At 36.9% G+C, this 27349-nt stretch overlaps 1 protein-coding gene and 1 long non-coding RNA gene across 2 annotated transcripts in view; both read left to right on the top strand.

Annotated features, from left to right (window-relative positions):
- Positions 1-27349, top strand: part of LOC310738146 (histone H1-like) — a gene marked incomplete at its 3' end in the record, with an annotated part of 232655 nt that overhangs the window by 11946 nt on the left and 193360 nt on the right. The window lies entirely within an intron of this gene.
- On the top strand, positions 20640-24036 carry LOC310738296. The gene is made up of 4 exons (XR_014537014.1): positions 20640-20708; positions 21649-21685; positions 22655-22715; positions 23995-24036. It is a non-coding gene; the product is annotated as an uncharacterized lncRNA (long non-coding RNA).

Below are 27349 nucleotides of genomic sequence, written 5' to 3' on the forward strand. Positions count from 1 at the left end.
TCAGAGGCATAGTAGCACAACAGAATCTGAATTAGGGCTATAGTAAAACAACATAATTTGAATTTGGGCCATTACCGCACAACATAATTTATATTACTGCCATAGTGGCACAACATCTTTTGAATTGGAGTCATAGTAAGACTACATAGTTAGCTTTAGAGCTGTAGTAGTACAACAGTGTTTCACATTAAGGCCATAGCAGCACAACTTCATTTGAGTTTGGCTTAGTGCAGCACAAAGGTAGGGTTAGGATTACCACTTTTCAATTGAGGGTTAGAGCGGCCTGAATGGAACAGGGTTAGGGTTAGCGCTGTTCGAATTAGGGTTAAAGCAGCCTGAGTGACATGGAATTGGGGTTAGAGTTAGCACTGTTCGAATTAGGGTTAGCCCAGCCTGAATGATATGGGGTTAGGTTAGGGTTGGCACTGTTCGAATTAAGGTTAGCGCAGCCTGAGTGACATGGAGTTAGGGTTAGCACTGTTCGAATTAGGGTTGTTCTGCTACTATAGCTCTAATGCTAACTATGTTGTGCTGCTAGGGCCCTAATGTGAAGCACAGTTAGCATTAGAGCTATAGTAGCAGTACAGTGTTTCACATCAGGGCCCAAGTAGCACAACATAACTCGAGTTAGAGTCATAGTAGCACAACATTGTTCTGCTACTATAGCTCTAATGCTAACTATGACTCTAACTCAAGTTATGTTGTGCTGCTAGGTCCCTGATGTTTCACAAGAGGGGCCTGTAGCCCTGTAGCCACATCAGGGCTAGGGTCCCTCGCAGCACACCATAATTTGAATGAGAGTGATAGTTGGGCAACATGATTTGAATTAGAGTCATGGCAGCACTGCATATATATATATATATATATATATATATATATATATATATATATATATATATATATATATATATATAGAGCGCATTGGAGCTATAGTAGCAGTACAGTGTTTCACAACAGGGCCATAGTAGCACACCATGATTTGAATTAGAGCCTTAGTAGCTGAGCATCATTTGACTCAGAGCCATAGTTGGCCAAGATCATTTGGATTACAGTCATAGAGGCACAACATAATTAGCATTAGAGCTATAGTAGCAGCACAAGGTTTTACATCAGGGCCTTAGTGGCAAAACATATTTTAAATTAGAGCCATAGTAGCACAGCATTGTTAGCATTAGAGCTATAGTAGCAGAACAATGTTGTGCTACTATGACTCTAACTTAAGGTATGTTGTGCTGTTAGGGCCCTGATGTGAAACACAGTTAGCATTAGAGCTATTGTAGCAGTACAGTGTTTCACATCCGGGCCCTAGAGGCACAACATATATTAACTTAGAGCCATAGTTGGCCCACATGATTTGTATTGGATTCATATGGGCATTACATAATTAGCATTAGGGCTATAGTAGCAGCACAGTGTTTTACATCAGGGCCCTAGAGGCACAACATATTTCAAATTAGAGCCATGGTAGCACAACGTAATTTGAATTAGAGTCATAGTTGGCCAACATAATTTGAATTATAGTTATAGCAGCACTACATAATTAGCATTAGAGCTATAGTAGCAGTACAGTGTTTCACATCACGGCCCTAGCAGCACAACATAATTTGTATTAGAGTCATAGTAGCACAACATAGTTAGCATTAGAGCTATAGTAGCAGATCAATGTTGTGCTACTATGACTCTAACTCAAGGTATGTTGTGCTGTTAGGGCCCTGATGTGAAACACAGTTAGCATTAGAGCTATAGTAGCAGTATAGTGTTTCACACCAGTGCCCTGTAGCCACATCAGGGCTGGGGTCCCTAGCAGCACACCATAATTTGAATGAGAGCCATAGTAGCACAACGTACTTTGAATTAGAGCCATATCAGTACTGCATAATTCTTATTAGAGCTACAGTAGCGGAACAGTGTTTCCCACTAGGGCCATAACAGCACAACATGATTTGAATTAGAGCCATGGTAGCAGAGCATCATTTGACTTAGAGCCATAGTTGGCCAAGATCATTTGGATTATAGTCATAGCAGCACTACATAATTAGCATTAGAACCATAGCAGCACAGCATTATTTGAATTGGAGTCATAGTAGCACACCATTGTTCTGCTAACTGTTGTGCTACTATGACTCCAATTCAAATAATTTTGTGCTACTAGGGCCCTGGTGGGATACACTGTTCTGCTCCTATAGCTCTAATGCTAACGGTGTTTCACATCAGGACTATATAGCAGTGCAACATAATCTGAATTATAGTCATAACAGCACTGTAATTAGCATTAGAGCTATAGTTGCAGAACAGTGTTTCACACCAGGGCCATAGCAGCACAATAATAATTTAAATTAGAGCCATATTTGCACAACATCTTTTGAACTAGTGCAATGGCAGCACAACAGTGTTTCCCATTAGCGCCCTAGCAGCACAACCTAATATACATGAGCGCTTCAGTGGAACAACATAATTTGAAATTGGGCCATGGCGTCATGATTCACTTAAAACCCGTCCATTTTTATTAAATATAAAAAAGGCGAAATTTAAACTGTATTTAAAAATGTATTCACTATGTTCTTTCTTTAGTCAGATATTTAAAAAGCAAATCCACCAAAAAATAAACATTAAACATTTGTTTTTACTAATAAAATCTGCCATGAAACACAGATCCGACAAGTTAAAATCGTACGTGTGGAAACAGAGCAAACATATCAAAAGTACCGCACAAGTTGCAATGTCTCATATCACCACTAGATGGTAGCATTTTACTACTACAAAAATCGCCGATGTCTATTTTTTTTTTTTTACCTCAAATTTCATTAAAATTACACTGAAACTGTACAAGAGTCTGTTATTATCAATATAATCATCTTATTAATAATAATAATAATAATAATAATCATGATAATAATAATAATAATAAATCTAGCAATGTATTCTTACACATATCATCACCAACAAAGTCCATGTGACATTTACAAACATGACTTTCTGTCACATATTCAAACCAATTTTTATCTAATAATATTCTACATATATACAAAAATAGGATAGCTATTATACAATTTTTAAATATATAATTTAATAAAGAATATATAAAAGTCACAACGATTTTTTTTTATTCCTTTTTTTTATTTACTTAATTATTCATGATTCACTCAGAACTCGTCCATTGTTATTAAATATAAATATAAAAAAGGACAAAATTTTTAATTTTATTTAAAAACGTATTCACGACATCCTTCATTTAGTCGGATATTAAAAAATAAATCCACCGAGAAATAAATATTAAACATTTCTTTTTACTGAATAAAATCTGGCATGAAGCACAGGTCCGACAAGTAAAAACCATCCGTGTGGAAACAGACCGCTCGACGACAAGTTGCAATGTCTCATATCACCACTAGATGGAGGTATTTTACTACTACAAAAATCGCCGATGTTCAGATTTTTTATATTTTACCTCAAATTTCATTAAAATTACACTTAAATTGTACAAGAGTCTGTTATTATCAATATAATCATATTTCTGATAATAATAATAATAACAATAATAATGATAATAATAATAATAATAATAACAATAATAATAATAATAATAATAAATCTAATAATGTATCTTGTATCAAACAATATTCTACATATATAAAAAATAAGATAGCTATTATAAAATTTTAAAATATATAATAGAATAAAGAATATATAAAAGTCACAACTATTTCATTCATTTTATTATTTGCTTAATTATTCATGATTCACTGAGAACCCGTCCATTTTTATTGAACATAAATATAAAAAGAGTGAAAATAAAACTTTAAACGCAAAACAAATTTATTCAAGACGTTCTTGCTTTAGTCGGATATTTAAAAAATAAATCCACAGAAAAATTCACATTAAATATTTGTTTTTACTGATGCGCCAAATCTCAAATCAGCAATGAAATCTGCCGTGAAGCGCAGGTCCGACAAGTTAAAACCGTCCGTGTGGAAGCATAAAAATATCGAAAGTAAAGCTTGCGACAAGTTGCAATGCCTCATATCACCACCAGGCGGTAGCATTTTACTACTACAAAAATTTCCGATGTTCAGTTTTTTATTTAACTGATTAAAATTACACTTAAACTCTACAAGAGTCTGTTATACTTAATACAATTATCTATCTATCTATCTATCTATCTATCTATCTATCTATCTATCTATCTATCTATCTATCTATCTATCTATCTATCTATCTATCTATCTATCTATCTATCTATCTATCTATCTATCCAGATGTGATTGTGTGTGTACATGTATGCTGTACAAACACTTGTTCATGTGGTAGCGCAGTACATTTATACACGTCGTGAATAAATATGTTGCATTAAAGGTTTTGGATGACACAAACTGCATGGAGTTCAGTGAGGGTGGAAGCTGGGTCTTGATGTGCTTCATGAGGAGCCTCTTGAAGCACTTCCTCACGATGGGTGTGAGCGCGATGAGACGGTAGTCATTGAGGCAGGAGACTGTAGACTTTAGCACAGGGATGATGGTCGTCGTCTTGAGGCACGTAGGAACAAAGTTGCAGCTCAGGAGGATGTTGAAGATGTCGATGAAGACATCCGCTATCTGCTCTACACATTCCCTGAGCACTCTGCCTGGAACCTTGTCTGATCCAGTAGACCTCCATGGGTTTACTCTACTCCGTGGGTACACACTATTGCGGTCATCCACTGTTTCTGGTTGGAGCGTGTAGTGATGGTCTTGGAAATGATCACGTGATCAACGCACTTGTCCCGGTCAGTGCACACAAAACAGTCCTGAAGAGCAGAGGCGCCTCCTGCTGGCCAGGTTCTCACCTGTTTCAGAAGCGTTTAGGGTTTAGAGCATCTGATGAGCGGTCTGTATGCTGGAATTAGCATAACAGAGATGTGGTCTGAGTAACCGTGTGTCTTTCCTTAATTCCTGCCAGGAAATCAACGTTGTGTTCATCTAAACAGCTCCAGGTTTCACCCTGAGTGAGTAGAAACTAACTGAGAGATTGAATTAAGAAAGAAAGGAGATTAGGGTAAATCTTTCCTATAGTTGTGAGGTGACTGATACACAAAGTCATGGAGCAGTTCGACACTGGGGAGAGAATCAGATAAATGAAAGTAGAAAATGTGATAAAAAACCTACATTTTATTGTAAGATTTGAGCCATTATCATTCAGATGCACAGTGTAGCAGCAATGACACAAACTTCACTTCACAACAAAAGCACAAAAATGAATAAACTAAAGAAAAACAGTTCAAATTCGAAAAATAAGAAAATACAATGTTATTTAAACTTTACAGAATTTATTTTTTTTTTTGTCATTTTTTGCATTGTTTAAAGTTTAAATGAATTAATACATAAAAAAATACACATAAATAAATTTGTGTGCGGAGGCTAAAACAAAACCAAAAAAATTACAAGACATTATTGAGCACCGTAAACGACCACGTGACCACCAGGCTACAGGGCAGGTCCTGTGATGACGTCACATAATGGGCGCTACATACTCAGTACATGTCCCGCCCCTTATCATATATGATTGGCTAGGACATTAAGCAACTCATGCGCTGATTGGACAGTTTACATACATACTAACCAGTGGCTGATAATCACAAGGCAAAAAGTTCACTTATTTTGCATCTTATATGTTCCAACAGAATTTTGTGAGGGACACATATGCTGCAATAAACACATACAAAATGCATAATATGAATGTATTTTTAATCATATATGTTCTATAAGTCCTACATATGACTAAAACCTTATAGATGTTCATGATGTAAAAACACAGGGAAAGATAATTGAATATGAAATCTGTACTTCACTCATGACTTTGCTCTTATCTTCACCTACGTGTGGTCTTTATGCCTATAGTCAATAATAGTCATACTGTATACTGATTTTCACATTTAGATACGATACAACATTTAAACTACACACACAAGCACACATTTTAATTACTAAATTATTTATTATTGTGTCTTAAAGGTTTAGTTGCATATTTCACATACCAATATAGATTTTATTTCAAATATGACATCACCAGATTTCATCTTCCTTTGTGACAATTTCTTTATCACAACTTTATCACAGTTCTACATTTAGTATATACAATAGTTCTATTTTATACCTACAAACATAAAACTTTACAAGATCTCAAAGTGATTCTTACACACATCATCACCAACAGAGTCCATGTGACATTTACATACATGACTTTCTGTCACATATTCAAGCCAATTTTTAACCCCTTCATTTCTAGCATTTTAGGTCACTGTTCTAGAAATATTTTTGATTTAACTTTGATTATTTACAACAATATGTTCTGATTTGTTACAAACAACAATGAATGTAAATACATGGTCTCATAATGTCATTGCTGTCAACTGCTCTTTCAAATCCTGTAGGAAAATAAACAGTCTTCATGAAGGTTAATGATATTTTGACAGTAGATCCTCGAACCAGCTTCTGCACTGTACAGTTTCCACATTTTTCTGACTGCATATAGGCGATGTTGGTCATCACTGACACAGAGAAGGTATAAAACCTTAAAAATACTGCCATCTTTTAATATAACAAAAGAGTTGTTCATTTTCTTTGTCTTTGTATATGTTTGGCTGTGAATGACTTCTCCATTGACAAATCTTCTGTTGTAGTAGCTGCCAGTAGAGGTCACGGGTACATCTAGCAATGCATGTAATGTGTTCATATCATTTTCAGACACAGGCCTAATCTTTGCCACTCCAAATGCAGTCACTCTGTCATATCTAGCACAGTTCCTTATGTGATGTTTACTGGAGGTCATTTCTATGTAGAATGATTTTATTTCAGGTGAGACATCAGGATACAGCAGGATAGCTATGTAACATTTCCTTTTGCCCTGTCTTAGCACTCTACACAGGGGACTTAAAAGATACAGCAGGCCTTAGCTATGCGTGGCAATGCACAAGACCATGCTACCCTTTTGTAAATCTGCTGAGGTACTGCATTACTGATTTTTACTTGCTTAAGCAAGTAGCCATTATAATTCTCAAACATGAAATCAGACTGGGCATAGAGAGGACCTACATTCTCAACACTCTCTCAAATGCAGGAGCACATTGTAGGTCATCTGATCTTCACCATACAAAGACTGAACTGATTTAACATAAAGCTCCAGAGCCTCATGAGCATGGTCAATATCTTCTTGACAAATGTCTGAACCTAGCAAAATGTACATGTAAAACCCAGTGGCAAAGATACTTGTTTGGACATTTCCCCTTCAGGACTGGCAAACTGTAATATTAAAGCCATTTCTGCCATTTGGGAGCTTTCCAAAACCTACGCTCAACAATAGACCGTGGGATTCAGGGAAAAAAGCTTGGAAGCTTGATTGCTAAAAGATTTTCATCTACTCTTGAATTGTTCAAACCAGTATACCATGGTTGACTGTAGCTTTTAGAATTAAACCATGAAGTGGCTATTAGCAGCCAAACCCTCAGCAACACACGATACATGTAATCAGGGACCACACCATTGATCAGGTGAAAATTGGGTCCACAATTAGAGATGCCCCTTTTATGACCAAAATGCTCTGTTTGTTATTTTTGCCAATCTCACCTATTTGCACAGTTGTGTTGTGATCTCTAAGGTCTGGCATCTCCTCCAAACAAGGATACACTCGCACAGTCCCAGTGTCTTTTCTCACTTGAACACCTGGATGAAGACTGTTTGAAATTTTGCAGCAAAGGTCGTGCAACAGCATCACATACAGCACTTAATGCATAGACCTTTGTGGTTTTAATTAATTAATCTACTGGATCTTGCCATTAAGGTCTCGTTTGTCCAAGAATTTAGCATTCCTCCACAAAAGGTTTGAGGAAGCTAGTCATTAGTGGTTCAGATGAGCCAAACCACAAGGCATATAGTAGGACATTTTTATCTCTTTTCTCAGGGGGTACTTCTTTAACAAATCATAGTAAGGGCCAAATGCTGAATTTTTATGACTGGAACACAGAAAAGAAAGAATCGCTAACTGCTTTCAGATATTTGTACAACTTCCCATCAGAAATATCCGTTATTTCATCCCTGTTTTGGTCATTGTAAATCTTTTTGAATTCATTCTCCAGAAGAGCTTTAAATGGATCCCTCAATGGTATACAAATAAAAGACTGACCAAATTCTACACTTTGTCTTACAGTTTGTGTTGATGAGCAAATCTGGCATTTTAATCTACTGTCCTTAGACACTGAAAAGCCAATGTAAGAGCTGCAAATGCCACAATAATGAGGATATTCTGATTTGTAGACAAAACCAATTTAAACACCTTTTCTAGAATGTACTTGCTACGTGGGACGCTTGCAGCATCCCCACTAAATAACCTTAACAGCTTTAGTAAGTCGTCCATTAAAGCCCCTCTTACATTGTGCTTCATAGGAAAGCAACTATGTTCATCCAACTGGTATCTGTGACATGGTTATTTGAGAAACCTGACGTGGCCCAGTTGATATTCAATAACAAATGGAAAAAGAACAAAATAAGGATCATATTTAAAGTATTTACTAAAAGATTTGTGTTAAGCTTTAATGTTGATCTACTTATTTTTAAACTCGACAACATTGCATTCCGCTATGTCCTGAATTACGCATCACATCTTACGTTCAGTTTATCTACACATTTAGAGACGTACAAAATGTGTGTATGTAACAAAATGTGAACCAAAATGACATACAAATGTCCTTATTTACCTGCACCTCTGATGAAGTCCCCTCTTCTGCACTTTCTGATGGATGAGACACAGGGCTGTAACCCTTAAAAGACTTATAGAAGATATACGAGTTGAACTATCAATAGAAAATATAGCAATAAAAACATGTAGAAATATAGCTAAAATAGAAATATAAAAATGTTTACCTGTATTTTTTTGAATATAGACTCCTCAGTCCTCAGTGAAAGATTGACCTGGATTAGGGGACAAAATGAACTGATAAATGTGAATATGAAGAGAATGTTGTTTAAAAAATAAAGATTCAAGTATTAAAAGATGGTTCTTTTCGAGGGAGGGAAACTCACATTAGTGTTTGATGATCGTGACTGTTTGTCGACATCCTCAACAGCAATTTGGTAAATCACAGTGATGAATTTAAGTTTAAATCCAAACCCCATGTGTAATTAAAGAAACTCTTTAGACAAAACTGACAGTCCAGTAGATGCATTAAGAACAGAATTTAGTAAAGATTTAGACTAAGATTTAGATTGATACTGAATGATGGTGTGTTTTTTTCTAAATATTGATCAGTTGACTTTTAATTGGTCTTTATCTAAATTGTCCTACAGCTTTATTTTGTATTTTCTTGGTAAAATCAATAGTAAAAACTTATTTTTATGATTTTCACACAAGTGTGTTGTGGCATTGTGCTTACAATTGCAGTTGTGTCAAAATCTATTGTTTAGTACATGGTATTATTATTAACCCAAACCAAGACAGACATCTTTTATTATTGTTCTTTACAAACAAAAAAAATAGTACACTTCTGCAAAGCACTTCCTGTGTGAAGTCCAATCAACACATCTGTTTCCGATTTAGCGAGTTAGAGAAATGTAAACAATGTGTGATTCTACTCAAGAAGTTCAGTATGAGTGCTCTACTGGGATTATAGGAACTTGTGTTATGTCTTTCAACCATTCACAATATGCAGAGTTACTGAACTGTTGTAAAAGTAAGCATGTAGTAAATGTGTATTTATTTTTATTTTTTTTATACATTTATTTTGTTCCAAGTCCGTTTTGACTTGCATCAGCCGCTATATGTTTGTCAAACATGCCATCATCAGTGGACCCCTGACTGAAGGACATCCTTCGGAGTGGCTATTGGCCAGCTTCTGTCAACAGTTCCACACTTTATACACTGGACCTCCTGAGCTGCTTTCAGGAACTCAAGGTCATCTCTCCGGGATTCTCCAGACAAGCCTTCACAAAGCAGCTGAAACATCGCACTAAGATTGAAGGAAGAGTAACTGTAATTGTTTTACCATATTATAAAACTTCTTTCTGTAAACAGACATCACATATTCTATTATATATGTATATCTTCCAGTCTGGACATATCAATGTCGATACACTACAGCGCAGCTTCTTTGAGTTTTCATCTGCTTCATTTGAGAAAAAACAGCTCTGCTGTGGTGCTCCTTTCACCTGCACACATGTCCAGTCTGTAGGATTTAGTGGTAACTAGCGGTGTGGTTGTAGATTACAACCATCTTCCTCCAAGATGAAGTAGAAAAAGTGATTGGTTCTATCTAGAGCCAGTAGTTTGTTTTTCCATTGTGGGTTACCGTAGGAACATGGCGGCTTCCGTGGAAGGGGACCATATTTAGATAAAAAAACTGCTCATTCCAAATTAATTAAAGCACAATTCTTATTTTCAGGAATATGTGTAACCCTAAATGTTACACACTGAACCATTGACTTACCTGTTTATCAATCTAAAGTGAAATTTTCACATACTTCAATTATTGCAGCTTTGCTTTCATTTTTTTTAGGTGCAATAAATTTTCACTTGTTGAACAGTGCTGTGACAAAACCTCTACCCCTGTACTTCCTGTCTTTCTAGACAGCAGCACGCTTCCACCGCCTTAGAAGGAAGCTGGCAGAAGACAAAAAACTCCTTCTTCAGGAGATCAAGAACTACAATGGTCTTGTACTATACTCTGAAACAAACATTGATGTAGCTGTGGTGGAGCATTCCCTTACTGGAGAGAGCACCATGTCTCAAATATGGTCGTGGGAGGTTCATGGCAGTGGTATGTCAGCTTTCAGACGCTTCACCAGAATGTATTTACAGGTCAGCTATATAGAGTACAATGAACTAAGATTTAATTTGGATAAAAGAAGTATGTGTTTGTAGTTACAAAACAGTGCCATGCTATTATGCAAGATCGTCTCATATAAACATATAACTATTGTTGATTCTTAGCAAACATTTCAATCAAGAAGCAAATGCATGACCAAGTGATGTTGACAATGTGACTGCAAGAGGACAAAAGCATTTTGGTGTTGGAGATGGAACAACACTGCACATGCTTGCAGAGCCTGCCAGTTGTTCTCAAATACAAGATAGCTGAGGAGTGTAAGTTTAATAAAACCCCTGTCCATATTACAATAAAAAAACATATCAGTGTCTATCACAGAACTTGGATGAAGTAGAACAGCTCTGTTTGAGATGGTCATTTGTCTTTAAAGTCTTAGGGCTTTAAAGTGTGTCACATTTGCTTAAGAGATTTATTGTATTGTTGCTGTTACATGAAAGCTGAAATGAACTAAATATTTTGAACATTAGAATTTGTTTCCTGATGTGTAACAAAAGGTTAGCATAACATCAAGCTTATTATTATCTCCTCCAGTCAACATAGAAAATCCAGCTGGTCAGCGTCATCAAAAACCTTTTTATTAATGTAACTCCTTGAATTCTACACAAGGTGTTACTTTACCACACCTGTAGAAGAAAGATGTTAACATAAAATAGCTATTAGACATTGGCTGCAACACAAATCGCTTTCTGCTGCTTTGGGCTTCGCTGCATAAAGTCACCTCAGTGAGACATCAGAGTTGCCTTAAGTGGGTTTATTCCACAGGTAGCTGGCAGTATGACAATGATGCACAAGAAAATGCCAGCCATCCTGGTATACAGATTTAAATGGGTGAATTGTTGCCTCATGAAGCACTCTTAAAATGTAGTTTGTCTTTGATGTTATCTCTTTTGTATTTTGCGATGTAGCCAAGGGAAATGAGGGACTTTGCTGTCTCTTAAGAAGAAGATGTCAGAAAGGTTGCAAGTGGTCCTCTAACAGTACAAGACTGCTTTAGGCCCTGAGGCCTCTGCCTTCCACATGTTGAAGCAGAAGATCAAAGTGGCCTCAGTAGTCCAGACACCAGTGAGGATGAAGAAGAAAACACAATTTAGGTAATTAACTTATTCAAATGTATGATTGTTTGTTCTAAAAAAAAAATAGACCAGGGTATAGAAAAAAAATAGACCAGGGTGCTTGAATAAGCATTGTGCTTGTGCATGGAGAACATAAGCAGCCCTGAAGAGTTCAGTCAGTTTTAAGCCTTGTGGCACCTGTTTTTAACAGCCAATCAGCTCGTAGCAAAGTTAGCTGGTCAAGTCCCTAAACTGTCAGCTGGTTGAGCCTGGTTGAAGTCAGTGTTGACTACACATGGCTTAATTAGTTTGGTGGAATGGCTTGAGCCTGCAGTGAATGTTACTGTTAATTCAAGCCAGGTTTTTTCAAGTGAGCACAGCTTTCCATTAACTGTGTTGATGAAATGCCCCCATTGCTGTTACTCTTCAGAATTTCTTTGTGTATTTGTTGATGCTTTACAAGGTCCCCTGGTGGTCTAGTGGTTAGGATGTGGCGCTTTCACCGCTGCGGCCCGGGTTCGATCCCCGGTCAGGGAACCAACCCCGGCCACTCTTAGTGCCGGTCCCAAGCCTGGATAAATGGGGAGGATTGCGTAAGGAAGGGCATCCAGCGTAAAAACATGCGGATGATCCGCTGTGGCGACCCCTAATGGGAGAAGCCAAAAGAAAGTAAATTTGTTGATGCTTTACACATACAAGAACTGAACTTCACCTTCTTCTATAAAAACCTCTTGCTGTTTTGTTTTTCTGTATTTCTTCAGATGGATGTGCACAAAGGACTGTGTCGAAGGAAATGAACTTGTATTTTTAGAATGCTCTAAACAGGTATGAGACAGGTATGAGGTGTGAGGTATTATGGGAGTGTGAGTGTATTATAAACATTATAACATAAATACTTTCCTCAACCCTATTAAACCCAAGTCCTCTTCACCTCACCTACATCAGTACCTGACTTTACTAAGACCCTTCTGTCTGAATGAGCACAAATCTAAACAAACACAATCCATAATCTAGTGGAACATCTTTCCAGAGAGGGAAGCTTATTATAAGAGCAAATGGAGACTGAATGTGGAATGGGATGTTCAAAAATCACATATAAATCTTATGGCCTGGTGTCCACAAACTTTTAGCAATATAGTGTATAGATTAAGCATATTTATATGTGGAATCTTGTTTAATTTGACATCACACTGCATTATTAATTCATCATTTATGGCATGTCTTTTTACTCAACTTCAAACAATCTGATCTTGCTTAAAATTACATCTGAGATATAGAAAGTAATGTGTATAGTAAGGTGTTTATGCATGTTAATGCATGCAGAGCTTTGTTTTAGTATTTGTACATTTACTGCATGTATTTGAACATTCTTTGGGGAACAAGTTGGTGTGGTGGGGATTGGCTGGACCTGGGAGAGTTTTTCTCTGTGTATGTATTTGAATTGTTTTGTCTATTTTGCTTTATGTACAGTAGTTTCTGTCTATTTGTTAAGGACCCCCTTGAGAACTAGATGGTTCATCTTAAGTGGTTTATCCTTTCAATCAACTTACAGAAATATGAGCAAAATGAATCACCTTTTTGAATGAAAATAAAAGTGCATTACTGTGAGAGACGTGGGGCACGGCCTGAAGTACTTGGGTTGAGGCTGAAACCATAGATCTTAGGACTAAAGGAAATACATTGGCTAATAAAACAGATTCTGTCATAGAAGGTGTTTCATTTTATTAACTGTTTCCACATAAATAGCTCTGAGCTCTTTCCTGTTTGCAGTGGTGATGGACAGGTTGAAGGACAAGGTCAGACAGGAGTCTCCATGGACTATGTTGTTTGTGGAGGATATTGTGATTTGTGGTTGGAGTAGGGAGTAGGTGGAGAAGAGCCTGGAGAGGTGGAGGTGCAAGCTGGAGAAAAGGGGAATGAAAGTCAGTAGGAGTAAGACAGAGTACATGTGTGTGAATGAGAGGGAGGGCAGTGGAGGGGTGCGGTTGCAGGGAGAAGAGGTGGAGAAGGTGGGGAAAATATATATTAGTATTAAGATGGGCCTTATACTAGTTCTCTAAACACACATTCCTATGTTATCTGTTCAATGTCTATACAATCTTTATGATGTGAGCATGTAAGGTACACGGAATGTCTTTGTCTGGACTCACACATCTAAAGTGTTGAAGATGGGTCGAGGCTGGGTCTTCCAACATGACAATGACCCAAAGCACACAGCCAGGATAACCAAGGAGTGGCTCTGTAAGAAGCATATCATGGTTCTGGCGTGGCCTAGCCAGTCTCCAGACCTAAACCCAATAGAGAATCTTTGGAGGGAGCTCAAACTCCGTGTTTCTCAGCGACAGGCCAGAAACCTGACTGATCTAGAGAAGATCTGTGTGGAGGAGTGGGCCAAAATCCCTCCTGCAGTGTGTGCAAACCTGGTGAAAAACTACAGGAAACGTTTGACCTCTGTAATTGCAAACAAAGGCTACTGTACCAAATATTAACATTGACTTTCTCAGGTGTTCAAATACTTATTTGCAGCTGTATCATACAAATAAATAGTTTAAAAATCATACATTGTGATTTCTGGATTTTTTTTTTTTAGATTGTCTCTCACAGTGGACATGCACCTACGATGACAATTTCAGACCCCTCCATGATTTCTAAGTGGGAGAACTTGCAAAATAGCAGGGTGTTCCACAGTCTGAAGCTATTTCAGACCATTATCTCATCTCTTTTAAAATTTGCCTCAGTCATTGCTTTACTACTTCACCACGTTATCGTGTTAAGCGTACTTTCACGTCAGCTACAGCAGCGCGTTTTATTAACAATCTTCCAGAAATTACGATATTAGATAGATCTCCGTCTGACCCTGCAGAGCTCGACTGGGCCACTGAACACCTAGAATCAATGTTACGTTATACCCTAGATGATGTAGCTCCCCTTAAGACCAAAATGATCAGGGAGAAAAAATTAGCACAGTGGTATAATGATCATACACGCACTTTAAAACAGACCACTCGAAAATTAGAACGGAAATGGCGTCAAACAAAATTACAAGTATTTCAAATAGCATGGAAGGAGAGCCTCCTAATTTGTAGAAAATCTCTTAGTGCTGCTAGATCAGCATATTTCTCCACCCTCATAGAAAATAACAAGCATAATCCTAGATTTTTATTCAGCACGGTAGCAAAATTAACAGGGAATAAAAGCACTGCACTCACATGCACACCATTAATAGGTAGTAATGATTTAATGAACTTTTTTAATAATAAAATTGAAAACATCAGGCAAAAAATCCAAACGATTAATATAAATCCAAATTATTTTACAAGTAACCCTGTAGACAGCAGTGTAATTATAACAGACAATCAATTACAAAGTTTTACTCCTATTCACGAGAATGACTTAATTTCATTAATTTCCTCATCAAAATCATCAACCTGCATTCTCGATCCCTTGCCTACAAGTTTCTTTAAACAGATAATTCCAGAGGTAATTGAACCTGTTTTAAAAATAATAAACTCTTCCATTAGCACTGGTTTTGTACCAAAATCCTTCAAACTGGCAGTTATCCACCCCCTAATTAAGAAACCTGACCTTGACCCATGTCAGCTGTCCAACTACAGACCAATATCAAATCTCCCCTTCATAGCCAAAATTTTGGAAAAGGTTGTAGCACAGCAGTTATGCTCACACCTACTTATGAATAACATTTTTGAAATGTATCAGTCAGGAGTTTGGCCTCATCATAGCACAGAGACGGCGCTAGTTAAGGTGGTAAATGACCTGTTATTGGCCTCTGATCAGGGTTTTGTCTCTTTACTTGTTTTGCTCGACCTTAGTGCAGCTTTTGACACCATTGATCACACTATACTACTTGCTAGACTTGAGAACGTTGTTGGAATAAAAGGGAACAGCTCTCTCTTGGCTCAGGTCTTATTTGACTGATCCCTATCAGTTTGTTGATGTAAATGGTGAGTTCTCCACACTCTATGAGGTAAAGTTTGGTGTTCCTCAAGGATCTGTCTTAGGCCCACTGCTTTTCTCTTTATATATGCTGCCTCTTGGTGAAATCATTCATAAACATGGGATTCGCTTCCATTGCTTTGCTGATGACACACAGCTGTATATTTCAGCAAAGCCAGATGAGCGAGATCAGCTTAACAATGTTGAGAAGTGTGTAAAGGACATTAGACAGTGGATGCTTAATAACTTTCTTCTGCTCAACTCAGATAAAACGGAAGAACTTTTACTAGGACCACATGCAGCTAGAAGTAAACTTTCCGATTACGTAGCATCTCTGGATGGTGTTTCTGTTTCAGCATGTATGGCTGTCAAAGACCTTGGTGTGATTATTGACTTGAGTCTTTCCTTTGAGTCTCACGTGAATAATATTACCAGGATCGCCTTCTTTCACCTTAGAAATATTGCTAATATTAGAAATATGATGTCGTTACAGGATGCAGAAAAACTAGTTCATGCTTTTGTTACATCTAGATTAGACTACTGGAACGCTTTACTGTCCAAGTAAGTGCATAAATAAGCTTCAGTTAGTTCAGAATGCAGCAGCAAGAGTCCTCACTAGATCTAGGAAATATGACCACATCACCCCTGTTTTAATCAGTCTACACTGGCTCCCACTCAAATCTCGCATTGATTATAAAATATTACTACTGACGTATAAAGCACTTAACGGTCTCGCACCGCAGTATCTGAGTGAACTTCTCTACCAGTATGATCCTCCACGCCTACTTAGATCAAAAGGTGCTGGCTATCTGTTGGTTGCTCAAATAATGAAGACTACAGCAGGGGGCAGATCTTTTTCTTATAAAGCCCCACAGTTATGGAACAACTTTCCAATCAGTGTTCGGGACTCAGACACAGTCTCAGTGTTCAAGTCAAGGTTGAAAACGTATTTATTTAGTCAAGCCTTTTATCAGTAGATTTTTCTTAGGTAAAGGAGCAGATCTGGAGGGAGCATGGATATAGAGTGTTTGGTGAACACTCTATATTTGTATGCTGTCGTCCCCTCACATTCACACGTTCACTCGGGTTTGTTGACGGTGGTGTGGTGGGTCGTCTCTTATCCCAGAGATCCCTCATGTCTGTGTTACCTTCTGGTTCTCCCTTTTAGTTATGCTGCCATAGCGAGCCTTGCCGCAGTCCAAACTGCACAGTAACATTAACTTTCATACACCAATAGGGACACCTAATAATCCATATCCTTATCTTCCCGTCACCTCTCTCTCTCTCTCTCTCTCTCTCTCTCTCTCTCTCTCTCTCTCTCTCTCTCTCTCTCTCTCTCTCTCTCAGTCGAGTTAAACATGCTCCTGAGGCTCCAGTGACCACTGTTCCTGCCCCTCTCCCCTCCGTGGAACTTCACACTTCTGTGCAGCTTGGGACAGTCTCCCATCAACACCTTGGGTGGTTCCATGTAATTCCGAAGTAGAACGGGTGCTTTGAGGATGGATTGGACTGTAGTTGGTGTCGGCGGTCTGCTGCACTGACTCGGGAGTGCAGTTTGCTTCTGATCGTCATCACTGTACCCCGCAGCATTGTATATCTGCTTCAAATGGACATTTGGTACAACCCAGATGAGGATGGGTTCCCTCTTGAGCCACAGTTGCTCATCAGGGACAAGCATACTTACAAAGAACATATTTACGTTTAATCAACACATTATCTGTGTAAAGCTGCTTTGAGACAATGTTCATTGTTAAAAGCGCTATACAAATAAAAATGAATTGAATTGAATTGAATACTTGCATAATCGTGAAGTTAGTGCACAAGAGGCAGTGTATAGGTTGACAAATATGCATTTAAAGGAGTGTTCCAGAAATGTTCAGTTTATTCCCACAGGTGAATCAGTTCGTATGAGTTTACCATTGCAAGTTCTACAGAACAAGTTGCAGTCGCAAACTTTAAGAAGTGAAGAGACGTGGATGACAAGTTTGGTTGATCGTTACAAGTGTTTTTGATGATATGTGCTTAGCCACATTTGCATCTGAGTATCGTATTACATCTAAAGGTCAGTCTCCCAATGAAATGAAATTAGATAATAAGCTTGGTTTCATTGTTAAAAAAACACATTCAGCCTGCAGTTGTTCGTGATGCACGATTTTCAGCGACTAAGAGTCCTGAAAAGTTTTACTAAAGTATACTAAAATTGTTTTCTCTTTATCGTGCAGATACGGAACTAAAACCAGACTAAGACCAAAAGCAACTATTTATGAACACTTTTATAGGTAATGGATTAGTAAAATTGGTTTAAAATGTAGTCAATAAAAACAGAGCATTATTTGAAAAGGATGCAGACGTTTTGGATACCACACACAATACTGTTAATACTGAGGGCATATTAGAAAGTGCATGGTGTTCCCTTTGTCCTGAGCAGCAAGTTGATCATTTAGAACGTAAACAGGTTAGACGTGAGATTGTCCAAGAAGAAGAAGATGATAATGAAAGCATTCCAGATTTGACTGATAAAAACGTTCAAGTTACAAAAGTTACACAGTTACACAAAAAATTGTTTGAGTCGTGTTAAAGGGTTAAGTATAATTCGTTCCTTAAACAAAACCCAGATGGCTGTTTTTAATAAAATAAGGCAGTGGTGTTTGGGTAAAATTAGAGGAGAAAACACAAAACCTTTTTATTTGTTTATTACTGGTGGTGCAGGAACAGGCAAAACTCATTTAATTGAAGCCATAAAATGAGTCTTCATGACTATTGTCTCAGATTTCTTTGAATCCAGATGATATTTGTGTTGCTTTAACAGCACCAACAGGCATTGCAGCATACAATTTAAAGGCTGCAACAATATTTAGTATTGGCACAAATGTAAAATTGCCATACACACCGTTGGGTGAGGACAAATTAAATTCTTTGCGAGCAAAATTCCATGGTCTTCAAATACTAATAGACGAAATATCTATGGTTGATCATAAATTATTGGCATATATACATGGAAGATTACGTGAAATTAAACAGAGTGGAGATTTGTCTGCTTTTGGTAATGTGAGTGTAATTACTGTTGAGGACTTTTTCCAATTGCCTCCTGTGAAGGGAAAACCATTGTATGTGGATGTACCTGAAATGAGTTTATGGAGTTGTTTTAGTGTTGTTGAACTCACACAGGTTGTTAGACAAAAGGACAGTAATTTTGCTGAAATGTTAAACAGGTAAATGCAAAGAAGCAAAATAACTGCACTAAACAAAGATGATGTAATCATATCAAGTTGTGACAAGGTTGAGGAAGATAATGTATCTTTACACATTTATCCTACAAATGATCAAGTGCATATGCACAACTTGAAGCAGGTGATAAAAATGTGCCCGGAAATTGAAACGATAGAGGCAGAGGATTATGCACGGAGTAAAAAAAAAACAGGCAAAATAGAATTAATAGCTGGTCATCATGTAAAGGTTCATAACACATGTTTGCCAGAAAAGTTACTTTTAGGCAGAGATGCACGTGTTATGTTAATTAAAAACATAGATGTTGATGATGGATTAGTTATTGGTGTTTGTGGTGTAGTTACTCATATCGTACGTTCATCTAAAGAGAAGTTACCTGAAACTGTATACGTTCAGTTTGATGATAGTCATGTGGGATTGAAAAGACAAAAACAATGTTCATTTGAGGCAGCAAAATTGCTCCATTCTACACCTATGATACTGCTGTCGTTAGTTTAAAGTGTTTGCACCTGGTCAGGTTATGTAGCTTTGAGCCGGGTAAGGAGTTTGTCAGGGTTAACAATTAAAGACTTTAGTGAAAAGGCCATTTTCTGTAATGATCAGATTTGTGAAGCTCTTCAAGAAATGCCATCTTTTATGGCACATGATGAATCATTGGTGACAGTACAAGATAGTTCCTTTTCTGTGTTTATACTGAATGTACAGAGTTTGCATTGCCATAAAGAGGATTTAAAATGTGTCTAGTCAACATTTACAACCAACATGTATTGCTGTAACTGAAACATGGCTGCCAGAACACTATCTGCCTGAAAGTGTACATTTAAAAAACTACAACTTTGTGGGTATTCCTCGTTGTGTTGCATACACAAGTATATGTCCTCCTTTCAATGATTTGTAACTACAACAACACGGTGGAGTTGGAGTTTATACAACATGTGGAGTGCCAAACACTATTATAACAAATCCAAATCTTAATTTACAATGCCTGTTGACACATTTTCCTGAAAATGATATTTTGCTTGGTGTTATTTATAGACCACAAACATACCCTTTGTGTAGTTTTACAGAAAATATGGGCAGGTTAATTAATCAGCTGCCTTTAATTTCAAATAACATTGTGCTTGTGGGAGACTTTAATAATGATGCATTAAAGTCTAATTCTGTGTGCTCTTTTATGGCAGATAGGGGTTTTATTCAACATGTTACGGAACCTACAACAGAAAAAGGAACATTAATTGATCATGTGTACATAAAACGTATGACAAATTTCTCAGTACACACAGATATTGTGCCAGTGTACTTTAGCACACACGAGGGAATTTTCTGCTCTTTTAAACTTTCAATTCAAATGGTCTCTGATTCTCTGTTGAAAGTCAAATAGTATAATTTACTAGAAAAATGCTAGTATGTTTACTTAAATTTGACTAAAATATTGAGTTTACTAAAATAGTTAATTATTGGTAAAATGTTAAAATAAATATTTGAGATTACAAATAAATATTAAGTAATATAACTCGAAATGTTTGAGACATTTCATTGGGCATGCGCAATGAAGCACAACTCCCCTCCCCCACACTTTGCTGAAGCTCATGGACTGAAGACGGTTTGAGCATCTACTGATTAAGGTATTAATTAAGGCATATTTTTGTTTCCTTGTTTTAGTTATAATCATGATGTTTACTTGAACTAATATTACTTTGCTGAACATGTTAGGAACTTTTAATCTTGTCTTTACATAAACATCTTTTGGACCGTTTGTAGCTTTGAACACCTCGTGTTGGAAACCAACATCTAAAATGTCATTTTGCACTTTAGATCTGTAAATTCGGATTACCGTTTAATTATTTAGAAATGCTTTATTTTTGTTAATTTGATTACTCGGTCGTGACAATGCGGGACCTGGCAGTGTAACTTAACTAGTCTATAATTAGCATGCGTTATTGAATCTAGCCATTTTCATCGTGATGTGAAGCGGGGATGGGGAAGGAAGAAAAAACATTTGCGAGATGTTGGAAGGAAGGAAGGAAGGAAGGAAGGAAGGAAGGAAGGAAGGAAGGAAGGAAGGAAGGAAAGAAGGAAGGAAGGAAGGAAGGAAGGAAGGAAGGAAGGAAGGAAGGAAGGAAGGAAGGAAGGAAGGAAGGAAAACTCCAGAAGAAAAAAAAAACTGTCTTAAACCGAGGGCGCAAGTTTTGACTGAATACACCATCAAACTGTAACCAACTCGCGAAAATACAAAAGTAACGTCTGAATGTCACCAGCGCGTGCACTGCGCGTGCATCTTTTAAAAGACAGCGTTGAAGTGTAGGTTACTGAATAGTACAGATTCAAGCTGCGTGTTTTAGTTTTAAAGAAGTAGTTCACCAAACATTTTTCCCATGACTTGCATGATAATTAGATTTTTTTCAATAGTTAATACCAATAGTATTGTTCATTGTTAAAGTTGTGGATTAATTCAGTTTATTGGTAAAAATGTAATGCTAAATGAGCATGTGAACTTCATTGCAAGTTACTCTCCCTTTACCTTGCCTTTAACTTAAGTAATTAATTTTTTTTTTTTCTTTTTAGGTTTCCTGTTGATTGCCTTCTGCCATGCAGTGGAATTGTAAGTTTTGCTTCTTTACATCTGAAACTAGGGCACAACTTCTTAAGCACCATCACATAAACCATACTCGAATCGTTCCAATACCATGCCTCCACTCAGATTGCCTGTGTACTTTTAAGTCATTTAATGCACTGTAAGTACATCTTTCAAAAATCCATCCCCCACAAAGAAGTGTGTTATCAGGGAGGTCTAGTAATGGTGTAGTATGTTACAAATGCCATGTTTGTGATTTAGTGGAGCTATGCAGTGAATCTAATTATTTTGTCCATTTGCATACTCATTTGAGGAATAATGAAAAAGTGCAGTGTCCTTTTAAAGACTGTTCATTTGAGACAAATGTTTATTCCACATTTAACGCCCATAAAAGTGAGGCACATCACCAACACTAATGCCCTGAACATTTGAAGTTGGGAATTGTTTCAAATACTCATTGAAACTACACAGAAGAAGGTTCAACTCCCCCTGTTCCTGACAGCTCAGACAGTGAAGATGGCAAACTACAAAGCTGCGTAAATGTGGCTGTAGTGATGTTGCTGTCAAGGGAAAGAGGTGCAACAGACAACGTGCAGAAGAAAGGCATAGACAGTTTGAATTAAATTTCTTGCCAAATTTTTCTAATGGGGAAAATGAAGAAAGTCAAGAACGCCCAAGAGTAGAACTTGTAGAAGAAATGAAAAAGAGGACCTGAAACATGAGCCTGATTGGCCAGAAGATGCATTTGCCTTGAGAAGGAAGGAAATCATTTATTCTGAATCTTCTATTTGTGAGATCCTGGAAAAGTGCCCTGCACTATTCACCGAAAGCCATGTATTCTCTTTACAATCTAAACATCTTATTTTATTGTAAATAAATACTTTGTGTTTGTTCTCAGATCTTTGCAGAATTTAATCGCATATCTGGAAAAAATCTGAGATCCGAGTTCTATAAAGCATTGGACAAACACTCTACACGTTTGATTGAAATTTTCAGGAAAAAAGGAGGAAACCAAGGAAGAATGCTTGATGCATTTCTGCATCAAGTTGATTTAAAGGTAAACATTTAATGTAGTTGTCTTTATTGTATAGTCTGTGTATGATCGTTAACAGTGTTGTGCTCGTTACTAAAAAATAGTAACTAGTTACAGTTACTCGTTACTTCATTCAAAAAGTAACTCCGTTACTTTGTTGATTACTTTCACCAACAAGTAACGGGTTACTGTTAAAAGTAACTTTTTAGTTACTTTTTTAATGAACGTTCTTTAATGTTCCCATTAATGCCCTTTTATGCGTTATGATCTATACAAACACAAAACTGACTTAAACACACAGTCATTTTTAAACACTATTTTATTAAAGTCAGAGCAGCACAAACTGAATATATCACAAGGATTTCTGAAATAAAGAACAAAACAAGCTGAATAATATATTCACAATCAAACACTAAAGTGGCTTCTGCTGTTGTGTTGAGCTCTTAAACATGTTCCTTTCACAGCTGAAGTATGAAAACAGAACACCGGGTTAGCTTCTAGCTTCTAGTTTCGTCAAGGCATGTAGATTCTGAAGGAGCTTTGGCAGATTGTAGTTGCTGTTTATCGCAGTAGATACGAGCTTCGAACCAGAAAGACACAGCTTACATTTGACAGTTTTTGTCTTTATGCTCAACTAAAGTGAAATAATGAGCATATTTCCACTTTGAGAAACTCGTCTTGCTCTCTCCTCGACTCGCCATCACTGCCGCACAGACCTGAATAAACGGAGACACGCCCACAGTGCGTCTTCTTCGTGTTTACAGAGGTTCATCCACCAATCCTACAATGCGTCTTCTTCGTGTTTACAGAGGGTTATCCTACAATCCTACAATGCGTCTTCTTGCTGTTTACAGTGGTTTATCCACCAATCCTACAATGCGTCTTCTTGCTGTTTACAGTGGTTTATCCACCAATCCTACAATGTGTCTTCTTGCTGTTTACAGTGGTTTATCCACCAATCCTACAATGCGTCTTCTTGCTGTTTACAGTGGTTTATCCACCAATCCTACAATGCGTCTTCTTCGTGTTTACAGTGGTTTATCCACCAATCCTACAATGCGTCTTCTTGCTGTTTAGGTGGTTTATCCACCAATCCTACAATGCGTCACTGCGGTAAGCAGGTTAGGCTGTAGTCTACACTTCAGCCCAAATTAATTCATTTAAAAAAGTAACGAGTAACACACCATACGGTAACGGAGTTACTTTATTTTTAAAAGTAACGCGTTACAGTATTAGTTACTGTCAAAAGTAACACGTTACTGCCCAACACTGATCGTTAACCTCATTTCTCTGTTTTTCATAGTCATCTGATGTAACTTGTGTGCGCACCGCAGTACTTCATGGCGGGAATGATTCTGTGGAATTTTTCAGGACATGCTTTGTAAGTAATGTTGGTGTTTACTTCTTTGTTATTTGTGTTAATGCTAAATTGTGTATTAGGGTCCATTAGAATATAGATCAGATGAAGAGTACACAGTAGTTATTTGTCTCTCGCATCTCAGCGATCACTTTCAATGTCCAGAAATGTAGGGAAGACATTACTAAAATAGTCTGTGTGATCATATTCATTCAAATGTAATTTGATGAAGTGACAGTAATACTAACAGTGGAGGCTAACACAGAAGAGGATAAATTGTTAAATAAAGTTTGTTTTTTTGCAAGCAAAGTATTCCTGTGACTTCAAGATTACATTTGAACAACTATGATCACATGGCCTGTTATAGCAATGTCTTTACCATCTTTCTGGATGTTCAAAGTGAAAATGATGATGTTCAAAACTGGCCAGGGAAGCTCAAGATTTCATAATTGGTATCTTGTGTAAAACAATATAAAGGTAATTAATGCCAAAATGTATGTTTTACAATCAACTTTCCCTTTAAAACAAGATCACAATGCTTCATGTGTATTATTATAAATCATGCATAATTATTATTTAAGCTAATGTTTTGCATACCGTATGATACAGTTCTATATATTTGTGATTTTGTGTAAAGTAAGTCTTTCGGTGAATTAACTTGTGACCTTTGCTTGCTGTACGATTCATAAAAAAATAAATAAAAAAAACACAATTACATAAAAATTCCTTTATTTTGGTCTTTGGTTCAAATTCTGGATTTGCTTCAGAACGGATCAGGTGTTAGCTACAGCATATGCTAGCTAGCTACCGAGTTATAGCCCTCGTGTAAATTAAAATTCTTTATTTTGTGGTAAAATGCATTTCACCGCGTATAAAAGCGGGCGTGCACCGAATAATTAATTTTTTTAATTCCTTCCAGTCAAAACAATGTCTGGAAGGTTGGGAGGTCAAAGTGCGCTCGTGCCTGTCTGTGCTGTGACTGATTTAGAATGTGCAGATGTGTATAGTTTCACCTCTAATATTTTTTAATTCAAAATTAAAGTATACGGTATATCAAAATTGCACAAAAAGTTTATGTTTATGTTTATGTTTATGAATGAATTAACGTAGAGCGCGCGCCACACTTGTACACGCTAATACACAAACACACACCATTGGAAGATAGTCAAATATTACAGGGAATTGAGCTTGTTTTCTTTCTTTTCTATTTTCTTTTTTTTACTTTTTCAGATCACTGATACTTGCGACTGAGACATTTAAGGTAATTTCCCAATTTAAATCTTCTCAAGGCTCAAATGTCAGTGCTTAAGTTTTGGTCAATTAGTAAAAACTGATCACCTTTTAAGTCTAAACATAAAACTTTATCCTGTTTTGAGTAACAGAAATGATATCAAGTTTATTTTATCTGATGTTCAGTATCTTTGATTCTGTTTTAGATTGCAGCTCCTTGGTGATTCCAGCAGACCTCTTCAGGTAAATTATTGTTTCTTCATTTTTGTGTCACTGGTATAAATGGCCAGAGAAGCTGTTTTTGATGTTAAAACATTGATGCCATGATTTGTAACTAATATTTAATTTTTTTTAATTTGCAGACTCTTCTTGGATAAAGACCCCAGCAGATCTCATACAGAGAAATTCATCGTTTTTGTTATACATTTTTATTGCATTTCATTACTTAGGTTTTAGCTCCATTTACTGTAGTCTAGATTAGTGATTTTAGATTTTTCTGTAGGTAAGTTTTAGAATAGTTATTTAGATTAGATTAGTGTAGGTTAGGTTTATTATATATTGTAGGTCATATTACCAGCAGATTGTTTCCGTTGTTGTGACTAATTGTTTTCTTTGAGCTGTTTAGAATTTTTTTCAGGTTTCATCCACTTACACCGGAAAGCGAATTTTGAAGTATGTGTCTTAAGTGATTAACCAACCATGGTTAAGGTACTAATGCAACATTTTCAAATTGTGTTAAAAGGGTAACAGAAATATAATTACACTTAACTGAAATAACATTGGAGAAAAAAAATCATGTGTTATCAGAAGGATGATGGAGAAAGACGGATGGATCAACAATCCCCAGCAACACTGAGGACAGTAGTGTTTGCTCCCACATCGAACAGGGACGTGTTCACAGCAAATATATGCCATAAAAAACACCACATAACTGCTATTGTTTACATTGTTCATGATAAACAGTGTAATTGTCTTGGCTGAAAGGTAATACAGTTATAGTTAATGAGTGAAAATATAGTTCACTCTCAGTTGTTGCATTTGATGCTGTGAGATGCTTTGCTTCTGCCAATATTAGCCATCAACAACAAGACCTTCTGTTACCACACACCATGGAAACCAACGAGTAAAAGATGATACCCAGTACCTCCCTGCACAGGTATGTGTGTTTTATAATATGTATACACACACACTGAAATATGTGCGAAAACAATGGCCGTTTTTATTTCATGTAATGTTAAACTTCCGTTTTCAGATTAGGGAACAGAGTTTTCAGAGCATGCTGCTAATTTTGCAAGAATTTGATTTTAAGCCTGTGTCAGTGTGCCCAGGGTCATATCTGTCCAAGCATCTCAGTGCCAGGGTGATGTAAGGTCTGACAACTTTTTTCGAAACATATAGTGTACTTGTATAGCACTGCAGTTTTTGGCCTACCAGAGCGAGGGAACTGATTTTACAATGCAGCACCTTGATGGAGTTCTGGAGGAGGGAGATGCATTGTAACTTTTACCAGTTTAACAGACCAGTTAACAGACAGTTTAACAGACATGATTAATAGACTATTGATTGTCTTCCCTGATCATGGTGATGCTGCCTCATATGAGTTAATGCCTGTGTCTTTTCAAACAGAGCAGTCTACTAGCAAAGACTGTAATGCAGTACAGACCAATGTAAAAGCCCAAAACTACTGGTCAGATAGGAGCCCAAATGCTTTCAAAACTAAATAAGGTACGACGTAGAAAAGAAGCCTGTAAAAATGTAACTGAAAGCAAAAAAGCATGCCTTGAACTCAAAAAATGTAAAAAAGGCAATATGCAAAGAAACAGTATGATTCTTGTTTGCAGTTTAGACAAAACAAAATTCAATCTGTGAACAAAAAGTACAAAGAAAATGCTGTATTAAGAAATGACAAAATAGCCAGCCTTAAACAAAAATATAGAAATGTACAATTTCAAGTAAAAATCAACGAATATATGCGCAATAAGTACAGGACAGACGATGTGTTTTAGGAAAAAGAGAAGTCACAGATGGTCAGAAGATACCATACACAAGATCAGTACCAGAACACAAAGAG

Source organism: Silurus aristotelis (assembly GCF_946808225.1).
Source record: "Silurus aristotelis genome assembly, chromosome: 15".
NCBI classification, from domain to species: Eukaryota; Metazoa; Chordata; class Actinopteri; order Siluriformes; family Siluridae; genus Silurus; species Silurus aristotelis.